A 12,178-nucleotide genomic window follows, 5' to 3' on the forward strand; every position below is an offset into this window, starting at 1 on the left:
ATAAAAGTGTATAATAAAGCCCATTAAACATCCAAAACAGAATATAATATAGCATGGAACAATAAAAAATTATAGATACGTTGGAGACGTATCAAGCATCCCCAAGCTTAATTCCTGCTCGTCCTCGAGTAGGTAAATGATAAAAACAGAATTTTTGATGTGGAATGCTTCTTTGCATAATTCTCAATGTAAACTTCTTATTTGTGGCATGAATGTTCAGATCCGAAATATTCAAGATAAAATTTTAATATTGACATGAAAATAATAATACTTTAAGCATACTAACTAAGCAATTATGTCTTCTCAAAATAACATGGCCAAAGCAAGCTATCCCTACAAAATCATATAGTCTGGCTATGCTCTATCTTCATCATACAAAGTATTTAAATCATGCACAACCCCGGTTTCAGCCAAGCAATTGTTTCATACTTTAGTATTCTCAAACTTTTTCAACTTTCACGCAATACATGAGCGTGAGCCATGGATATAGCACTATATGTGGAATAGAATGGTGGTTGTGGAGAAGACAAAAAGGAGAAGATAGTCTCACATCAACTAGGCGTATCAACGGGCTATGGAGATGCCCATTAATAGATATCAATGTGAGTGAGTAGGGATTGCCATGCAATGGATGCACTAGAGCTATAAATGTATGAAAGCTCAACGAAAGAAACTAAGTGGGTGTGCATCCAACTCGCTTGCTCACGAAGACCTAGGGCAATTTGAGGAAGCCCATCATTGGAATATACAAGCCAAGTTCTATAATGAACAATTCCCACTAGTATATGAAAGTGATAACTCTATCATGAAGATCATGGTGCTACTTTGAAGCACAAGTGTGGTAAAAGGATAGTAACATTGTCCCTTCTCTCTTTTTCTCCCATTTTTTTATTTGGGCCTTTTCTCTCTTTTTTTATGGCCTCTTTTTTTTTTCATCCAGAGTCTCATCCCGACTTGTGGGGGAATCATAGTCTCCATCATCCTTTCCTCACATGGGACAATGCTCTAATAATGATGATCATCACACTTCTATTTCTTACGACTCAAAAATTACAACTCAATACTTAGAACAAAATGTGACTCTATGTGAATGCCTCTAGCGGTGTACCGGGATATGCAATGAATCAAGAGTGACATGTATGAAAGAATTATGAATGGTGGCTTTGCCACAAATATGATGTCAACTACATGATCATGCAAGGCAATATGACAATGATGAAGCGTGTCATAATAAATGAAACGGTGGTAAGTTGCATGGCAATATATCTCGGAATGGCTATGGAAATGCCATAATAGGTAGGTATGGTGGCTGTTCTGAGGAAGGTATATGGTGGGTGTATGATACCGGCGAAAAGTGCGCGGTATAAGAGAGGCTAGCAATGGTGGAAGGATGGGAGTGCGTATAATCCATGGACTCAACATTAGTCATAAAGAACTCATATACTTGTTGCAAAAATCTACAAGTCATCAAAACAAAGTACTACACGCATGCTCCTAGGGGAAGGGTTGGTAGGAGTTAACCATTGCGCGATCCCGACCTCCACACATAAGGAAGACAATCAATAAATACATCATGCTCCAACTTCATCACATAACGGTTCACCATACGTGCATGCTACGGGAATCACAAACTTCAACACAAGTATTTCTCAAATTCATAATTACTCAACTAGCATGACTCTAATATTACCATCCTCATATCTCAAAACAATCATCAAGCATCAAACTTCTCATAGTATTCAACGCACTTAGAAGAAAGTTTTTACTAATCTTGGATGCCTATCATATTAGGACTAATTTCACAATTTAAGCAAATTACCATGCTGTTTTGTAGGACTCTCAAAATGATATAAGTGAAGCATGATAGAACAATAATTTCTATAAAACAAAACCACCACCGTGCGCTAAAAGATATAAGTGAAGCACTAGAGCAAAACTATATAGCTCAAAAGATATAAGTGAAGCACATAGAGTATTCTAATAAATTCTGAATCATGTGTGTCTCTCTCAAAAGGTGTGTACAGCAAGGATGATTGTGGTAAACTAAAAAGAAAAGACTCAAATCATACAAGACGCTCCAAGCAAAACACATATCATGTGGTGAATAAAAATATAGCTCCAAGTAAAGTTACCGATGGAAGTAGACGAAAGAGGGGATGCCTTCCGGGGCATCCCCAAGCTTTGGCTTTTCGGTGTCCTTAGATTATCTTGGGGTGCCATGGGCATCCCCAAGCTTAGGCTCTTGCCACTCCTTGTTCCATAATCCATCAAATCTTTACCCAAAACTTGAAAACTTCACAACACAAAACTCAACAGGAAATCTCGTAAGCTCCGTTAGCGAAATAAAACAAACCACCACTTTAAGGTACTGTAATGAACTCATTCTTTATTTATATTGGTGTTAAACATACTGTATTCCAACTTCTCTATGGTTTATAAACTATTTTACTAGCCATAGATTCATCCAAATAAGCAAACAACACACGGAAAACAGAATTGTCAAAAACAGAACAGTCTGTAGCAATCTGTATCTAACGCAAACTTCTGGAACCTAAAAAATTCTACCAAATTAGGAAGTCCTATATAATTTTTTTATTGATCTACTTCAAAAAGAATAAACTGAAAAGCACGTTTTTGTGATTTATGAAAACTAATCTCGTGCGCACAAAGTTTCTGTTTTTTACAGCAAGATCAAATAACTATCACCGTAGGTTATCCTAATGGTTTTACTTGGCGCAAATTCTAATTAAAACATAAAAACAAATCTAACCAGAGGCTAGATCAAATATTTATTCCTAAACAGAAGCAAAAAGCAAAAAACTAAAATAAAATTGGGTTGCCTCCCAACAAGCGCTATCGTTTAACGCCCCTAGCTAGGTATAAAAGCAAGGATAGATCTAAGTATTGCCATAATAATAGGATAGATAACGAAAACTCATTTCATATTCTCTACGTTCAGCAGCAAGTTTTCTTTGAGGCAAGCAAAAGTAATCAAAAGGGCTAAATTTAATGGGACAGAAGTCCCCAAGATCAATTTTGGGAGGTATAGGTTCCTCCTTCGGCCCTTCATATTGCACAACCAATTCATCTATAAGCATTCTTTTGACAGAACTTCGTGAGCCTATACTCGAGAGAATATCCTAGCTCCTTATTTCGAATAGCAAAATCATCATTAAGTTCAGAAATTCTATCAACTAGAACATTGGTAGGAACCTTTTTTCTAAGGTTTTCATTGAAAGCAACATAGTCTAAAGATTGGAAACGCATTATTTCCTCTTGATCAAAGAGGATTGCCTCTATAGGAGGACGGCCAGCGTCCACCCTATAGTGCGCAAAAATTTCTTTAGCCTCTTTTATTATAAATCTGAATTCATGTGCCAAAAAGATAGTAGCGGCGCGCTTAACAGAAGAGTGCTCAATATTAGTGAATTCTAGGAAAATCCTTTGTATGCAAGGATGCATGTGCATAAATTGCCTTTCAAGTTCGACTATAAGCATGGCAATAACGTCCGCAAGACTACTAGTTCTATGAAGAATAGAACTACCCATAGAAGGTAAAGCACCGGCACAAGTAAAGAAATCTTGAATAACCCCTTTTCACATAATAATACCACTACCGATTTGAATTTTTTTTGTATGTAAGATAGGGGGTTCTTCAGCAGAAGCATCAGATTTTTCCATGTTATTATTATTGTCCAAATCGACAATAATTTCCCCAATTTCAGACATAACAACAGAGAAAGCGAGGAGCAAGAGAAAGAGGGAGGCGAACGGAAAAGAGAGCGAATAAAACGGCAAGGGTGAAGTGGGGGAGAGGAAAACGAGTGGGAAATGGCAAATAATGTAATGCGAGGGAGATGAGTTTGTGATGGGTACTTGGTATGTCTTGACTTAGGCAACGGCGCCAGAAATGGCTCGTTGTTGGGAGTCAAATCTTGACTTGACTTGGCGCAAATCTCCCTGGCAACGGCGCCAGAAATCCTTCTTGCTACCTCTTGACCACTACGTTGGTTTTCCCTTGAAGAGGAAAGGGTGATGCAGCAAAGTAGCGTAAGTATTTCCCTCAGTTTTTGAGAACCAAGGTATAAATCCAGTAGAAGATCACGCTCAACTCCCACGCACCTACACAAACAAACAAGAACCTCGCAACCAACGCGATAAAGGGGTTCTCAATCCCTTCACGGTCACTTACGAGAGTGAGATCTGATAGATATGATAAGATAATATTTTTGGTATTTTTATAATAAAGAGTAAATAAAGATGCAAAGTAAAATAAACGGCAATAAAAATAGCTAAGTGTTGGATGATTAATATGATGGAAAATAGACTCGGGGGCCATAGGTTTCACTAGTGGCTTCTCTCAAGAGCATAAGTATTACGGTGGGTAAACGAATTACTGTCGAGCAATTGATAGAATTGAGCATAGTTATGAGAATATCTAGGTATGATCATGTATATAGGCATCACGTCCGCGACAAGTAGACCGAAATGATTCTGCATCTACTACTATTACTCCACACATCGACCACTATCCAGCATGCATCTAGAGTATTAAGTTCATAAGAACAGAGTAATGCTTTAAGTAAGATGACATGATGTAGAGGGATAAACTCATGCAATATGATATAAACCCCATCTTTTTATCCTTGATGGCAACAATACAATACGTGCCTTGCTGCCCCTGCTATCACTGGGAAAGGACACCGCAAGATTGAACCCAAAGCTAAGCACTTCTCCCGTTGCAAGAAAGATCAATCTAGTAGGCCAAACCAAACTGATAATTCGAAGAGACTTGCCAAGATAACCAATCATACATAAAAGAATTCAGAGGAGATTCAAATATTGTTCATAGATAAACTTGATCATAAACCCACAATTCATCGGATCTCGACAAACACACCGCAAAATAAGATTACATCGAATAGATCTCCAAGAAGATCGAGGAGAACTTTGTATTGAGATCCAAAAAGAGAGAAGAAGCCATCTAGCTAATCACTATGGACCCGAAGGTCTGAAGTAAACTACTCACACATCATCGGAGAGGCTATGGTGTTGATGTAGAAGCCCTCCGTGATCAATGCCCCCTCCGGCAGAGCGCCGGAAAAGGCCCCAAGATGGGATCTCACGGGTACAGAAGGTTGCGGCGGTGGAAATAGGGTTTGGCTCCTGCTCTGATGTTTCCAGGGTATATGGGTATATATAGGAGGAAGAAGTACGTCGGTGGAGCAACAAGGGGCCCATGAGGGTGGAGGGCACGCCCAGGGGGTAGGCGCGCCCCCCTGCCTCGTGCCTTCCTCGTTGATTGCTTTACGTAGACTCCAAGTCCTCTTGATCACGTTCGTTCCGAAAATCACGTTCCCGAAGGTTTCATTCCGTTTGGACTCCATTTGATATTCCTTTTCTGCGAAACACTGAAATAGGCAAAAAAACAGCAATTTGGGCTGGGCCTCCGGTTAATAGGTTAGTCCCAAAAATAATATAAAAGTGTATAATAAAGCCCATTAAACATCCAAAACAGAATATAATATAGCATGGAACAATCAAAAATTATAGATACGTTGGAGACGTATCATGTAACTGTGGAGGGGGGCACCGCACACGGCTAAGACCAATCATCGAGTGCCTTTGGGGTGCCCCCTGAGGGAGTCCTGGACTAAGGGGTCCTCGGGCGTCCGGCCTGTTATCTATGGGCCGGACTGATGGGCTGTGAAGATATGAAGGCCGAAGACTATACCCGTGTCTGGTTTGGACTCTCCTTGGCGTGGAAGGCAAGCTTTGCGATCAACTATGAAGATTCCTTCCTATGTAACCGACTCTATGTAAACCCTAGATCCCTCCGGTGTCTATATAAACCGGAGGGAGTAGTCCAGATGGACGGATACTCATTACCATATTCACATAGGCTAGACTTCTAGGGTTTAGCCATTACGATCTCGTGGTAGATCAACTCTTGTAATACTCATATTCATCAAGATCAATCAAGCAGGAAGTAGGGTATTACCTCCATAGAGAGGGCCCGAACCTGGGTAAACATCGTGTCCCCCATCTCCTGTTACCATCGATCCTAGACACACAGTCCGGGACCCCCTACCCGAGATCCGCCAGTTTTGACACCGACATTGGAGCTTTCATTGAGAGTTCCACTGTGCCGTCGACGAAAGGTTCGATGGCCCCTTCGATCGTCAGTGATGACGTTGTCCAGGGAGAAACCTTTCTCCCCGGACAGATCTTCGTATTCGGCGGCTTCGTACTGCGGGCCAACTCGCTTGGCCATCTGGAGCAGATCAACGGCTACGCCCCTGGCCATCAGGTCAGATTCGGAAGCTTGAACTACGTTGCGGACGCCCGTGGAGACTTGATCTTCAATGGGTTTGAGACCGCAGCAATCGCTCCCCCTCTCCCCGATGAACACGACTTAAATCTGTCATCAGATCACATCCAGGAGATGATTCCTGTTGCTGCAACGGCCTTAGAACCGAAGCAGATCGTGCCCTCGGAAGGCCACCAGGACTTGACATCCTGCCATGTCTGCGTCAATGGAAATCCGGACTCGTCTCCGGCCATACGTTCCGGACCAGGCACGCCTGTGGACACCGAGCTGGATCGGTTATCGATTTTCGAATTTAGCGCCGCAGACATCTTCTAGCATTCACCTTTGGGTGACGTGCTAAAATCTTTGCAGAACTTGTCCTTGGAGAAGGACCCACGGCCGAACTATATTCGGTTCGAGGTAGAGGCGGACGACGAGGAATTTTGCTTCCCACCCGCCACCCACTTCATCGCCACTGTCGAAGACCTAACAGACGACCTCGATTACGACTCCGAAGACATCGATGGTATGGACAACGATGCCGGAGAAGAGGAGTCCCAAAACCCGCCATTCACTGGACATTGGATGTCCACCTCTTCGTACGACGTCTACATGGTTGATACACCTAAAGGATCTGACGACGACAATGGAGAGCCAGATGCAAATAAACCCTCTAAGACACAGTCCAAGCGCCGGCGCCCCAAACGCCGCTCTAAACCTCGTCGCTCAAAAGATAGCAACACTGGCACCGAAGAAAATAGTACTCCGGGCGACGCTGAAAACAACGAAGACCCTATCGGAGCTACATTCGAACAAGAGGAACACGACGACAGGCAAGACAACCCTAATGAGCAGGTCGTAGAAGATGACTCGAAGGACAATAGTTACCGTCCACCCTCCGAAGAGGAGACAAGCCTCGGCAACAAAGATTTCATCGTGCCTGAGGATCCTCTAGAGCAGGAGCGCTTTAAACTCCAGCTCATAGCCACCGCAAGGAGCCTGAAAAAGAAACAGCAGCAGCTTCAAGCCGAGCAAGATCTGCTCGTCGACAGATGGACTGACGTCCTGACAGCCGAAGAATACGGCCTCAAGCGCCCAGCCAAGACCTACCCAAAATGCAGACTGCTACCTTAGTTCGATGAGGAGGCGCCGGATCCCATACCTCCCTCGCGCAACGCGGACCGACCACCACGTGGTCGGGATAGAGCGGCGGACCGACCACCCCGTGGTCGAGGCAAAACGGCAACTCAGACCGAACAGCAGCCCGCCCCACTGATAACCCACAAGTGTAGGGGATCGCAACAGCTTTCGAGGGTAGAGTATTCAACCCAAATTTATTGATTCGACACAAGGGGAGCCAAAGAATATTCTCAAGTATTAGCAGCTGAGTTGTCAATTCAACCACACCTGGAAACTTAATATCTGCAGCAAAGTGTTTAGTAGCAAAGTAGTATGATAGTAGTGGTAACGGTAGCAAAGGTAACGGTAGCAAAAGTAATATTTTTGGGTTTTTATAGTGATTGTAACAATAGCAACGAAAAAGTAAATAAACGAAGAACAATATAGGAAAAGCTCTTAGGCATTGGATCAGTGATTATATAGGATGCGGTTCATCATGTAATAGTCATAACATAGGGTGACACAGAACTAGCTCCAATTCATCAATGTAATGTAGGCATGTATTCCGAATATAGTCATACGTGCTTATGGAAAAGAACTTGCATGACATCTTTTGTCCTACCCTCCCGTGGCAGTGGGGTCCTATTGGAAACTAAGGGATATTAAGGCCTCCTTTTAATAGAGTACCGGAAAAAAGCATTAGCACATAGTGAATACATGAACTCCTCAAACTATGGTCATCACCAGGAGTGGTCCCGATTATTGTCACTTCAGGGTTGCCGGATCATAACACATAGTAGGTGACTATAGACTTGCAAGATAGGATCAAGAACTCACATATATTCATGAAAACATAATAGGTTCAGATCTGAAATCATGGCACTCAGGCCCTAGTGACAAGCATTAAGCATAGCAAAGTGATAGCAACATCAATCTCAGAATATAGTGGATACTAGGGATCAAACCCTAATAAAACTAACTCGATTACATGATAGATCTCATCCAACCCATCACCGTCCAGCAGGCCTACGATGGAATTACTCACGCACGGCGGTGAGCATCATGAAATTTGTGAAGGAGGATGGTTGATGATGACGACGGCAACGAATCCCCCTCTCCGGAGCCCCGAACGGACTCCAGATCAGCCCTCCCGAGAGATTTTAGGGCTTGGCGGCGGCTCCGTATCGTAAAACGCGATGAATCCTTCTCTCTGATTTTTCTCTCTCCGAACACGAATATATGGAGTTGGAGTTGAGGTCGATGGAGCGTCAGGGGGCCCACGAGGCAGGGGGCGCGCCCCCACCCTCGTGGACAGGGTGTGGGCCCCCTGACGTGGATTCTTCTTCCAGTACTTTTCTTATTTTCCAAAAATAAGCTCCGTGGAGTTTCAGGTCATTCCGAGAACGTTTGTTTCTGCACATAAATAACACCATGGAAAGTCTGCTGAAAACAGCGTCAGTCCGGGTTAGTTCCATCCAAATCATGCAAGTTAGAGTCCAAAACAAGGGCAAAAGTGTTTGGAAAAGTAGATACGACGGAGACGTATCACCCACCGCCTCGCAAAAACAGGGACATACCAGCTCAGGACCATACATATGATCTCCGACAGGAACTGGATAGTAGAGCAGGACATACAAGATCGATCTACGGATCGCGAGGCCGTGCCTCGAGGCACGACGACGGATACCTATTCGGACGTGACAAACCTAACCACGCCCGGACCGAATGCCGCAGACGGACTCCATCAGAGCCCCGCCGTGATGCGGCCCGCTATAGAGGCGCCGCACACCCTCTCTGCTTCACAGACGAGGTGCTGGATCACGAATTCCCCGAGGGGTTCAAGCCTGTCAACATGGAATCATACGACGGCACAACCGATCCTACAGTATGGATCGAGGATTTTATCCTCCATATCCACATGGCTCGAGGAGATGACCTCCACGCCATTAAATACCTCCCACTAAAGCTGAAAGCGCCAGCTCGGCACTGGCTTAATAGCCTGCCTGAAAATTCTATCGGCAGCTGGGAGGACTTGGAAGAGGCTTTCCTTGATAACTTCCAAGGAACTTATGTCCGGCCGCCAGACGCCGATGACTTAAGCCACATAGTTCAACAACCTGGAGAACAGCCAGAAAATTCTGGACTAGGTTCCTAACCAAAAAGAACCAGATTGTTGACTGTCCAGATGCCGAGGCCTTAGCAGCCTTCAAGCATAGCATCCATGACGAATGGTTAGCACGCCACCTCGGCCAAGAAAAGCCGAAGTCCATGGCAGCCCTCACGGCACTCATGACCCACTTTTGCGCGGGTGAGGACAGTTGGCTGGCTCGTAGTAACAACACAGCCAGCGAGACAGGCCCCTCCGAGGACAAAAGCAGCACCGGCAAGCTCCGGCGCAACAGACACAAACGCCGCAGCAATGGTGATAACACTGATGACACAACAGTTCATGCCGGATTCAGTGGCTCCAAGTCCGGCCAGCGAAAGAAGCCCTACAAAAGGAGCAGCGGAAAACCATCCAGCTTGGACCGCATACTCGATCGTCCTTGCCAAATACATGGCACCCCAGACAAACCGTCAAACCATACTAACAGAGATTGCCGGGTCTTTAAGCAAGCCAGCAAGGTAAACAGCAAAAAAGGGGAGTCACAGAGCGAGGACGATGACGAGGAGCCCCGGCAACCGAGCACTGGGGGGCAAAAGAAATTTCCCCCTCAAGTCAAAACGGTGAACATGATATACGCTACACATATCCCCAAAAGGGAGCGCAAGCGTGCACTCAGGGACGTCTACGCGGTAGAGCCAGTCGCCCCTAAATTCAATCCATGGTCGTCATTCCCGATCACCTTCGATCGTCGAGATCATCCAACCTGTATCCGTCATGGCGGTTCGGCCGCATTGGTCCTTGACCCAATCATCGACGGATTCCACCTGACACGAGTCCTAATGGACGGTGGAAGCAGCCTTAACCTGCTCTATCAGGATACAGTACGGAAGATGGGCATCAATCCCTCACGAATCAGGCCCACCAAGACTGCCTTCAAAGGAGTCATCCCAGGCGTAGAAGCCCGTTGTGCGGGCTCAATCACGCCGGAGGTGGTATTCGGATCCCCGGACAACTTCCGAAGCGAAGAACTAATCTTCGATATCGTCCCCTTCCGCAGCGGCTATCACGCACTGCTCGGACGAACCGCGTTCGCTAGATTCAACGCGGTGCCACACTATGCTTATCTCAAGCTCAAGATGCCCGGTCCACGCGGCGTCATAACAGTCAATGGAAATACGGAACACTCCCTCCGTATAGAGGAGCACACAGCCGCCCTAGCAGCAGAAGTACATAGCGGCCTTCTCAAGCAGCACCGTAATCCGGCTGTCGAGCCCCTGGACACCGTCAAGAGAGTTCGGACTACACTGAACAGGACAACTTGGCTCGTCAAGAACCGAATTAGCAATCTGGCCTCCACCCCAACCCCGGTGAGGGAATGTCATGGGTACCGCGCGTACATAACTGCGCACTCAAAACCCCATGGGAAGCATAACTCGCTCGTGATCCACAGTGCGGCTCGACCAAACAATGGATTCGCACGCTTTTACTTTCTCCTTTTATTACGGTTTTTTTTCTCTTTTCAAGGTTCATACTGACGACCTGCTTGCAAGAACACACCAAGGAGGCAAGGAGCTCCGGCTTACAAGGGAATATCCAGGTGGTCTCTAAACGATCGCCATACTTGCTTTACATACCCGCACGTAGCTCGCCCTTGGTTGCGGCATGTTAAATAACCTTATTTGCTTATCGCATTACTTGTACAAAGTATGCTTCGACGTACTAGTTACATCACAATGGTGAATGCACAGCAGCGCCAGCTTAATATTTCACTTTCCCGTTTTCTCACCTTAGTATTTGTTGCTTATTGCACACGTACATCATGGTACGTATTACTACGCCAGGGGCTTCATTACACCTCGCACTACGGCAATAAAAGTCCGAACACTTTTACAGTACAGTTCGGCACCCCGAACTTATAGCATTATATGCATCGGCTCCGAATCATGTCTTTGGTCAATAGTTGGGTTGCCCGGCTCCTGTGTTTACTACCTTACGTTCTGCTATATCGGCTAGGGTAGTAAAGGGCCACTGCGATTGTGTCCCGGTTATTCTGGACGAGCACCTCAGTAGAGAAAGCCAAAAACTGACTGTCATGATGCGGCGAGAGCCGGTCAGCTGTTCGCAAGGTTCCAAATCATTGGAGATTTTTTCCGCTTCTTGCGAAGAATCGGTTCTTCCGATTAGGCGTGTATAACGCCCCTAATTCGGCCTTCTGAACACAAGGGGCTTCGCCAACTTTCTTAATCGTCAAACTCCTATGGCTAAGTGAGGGCGGTAAAGGCCGCATAGTCTGATTGCCTTGTTCGTTGCGCTAAACACCTCCTTTAAGGACCAGAATGTGGAGTAAAGAGTGTTTAGATTTATCCCGAACACCCCCGTACCATTTACGTGGGGGCAGAAGCCGACGACTGGTCAACCCTCAGATTTAATAAACGGCCGCACAGGAGGTAAAATTTAAAATCATAAACATTATACTACATATCATCATTGTTCAAGGTAATATACATGATCTCATGGGAATATAACATCCTTCGAACATTGCTCCGCCACAAGGCGTGACCCCTCCAGAACACCATCAAAATAGTGCTCGGGTCGACGATGCTCCTTGCCCTCCGGCGGTCCCTCGGTCATCAGCTTCTTGG

This window comes from Aegilops tauschii, chromosome 6, assembly GCF_002575655.3.
Source record: "Aegilops tauschii subsp. strangulata cultivar AL8/78 chromosome 6, Aet v6.0, whole genome shotgun sequence".
Taxonomy (NCBI): domain Eukaryota; kingdom Viridiplantae; phylum Streptophyta; class Magnoliopsida; order Poales; family Poaceae; genus Aegilops; species Aegilops tauschii.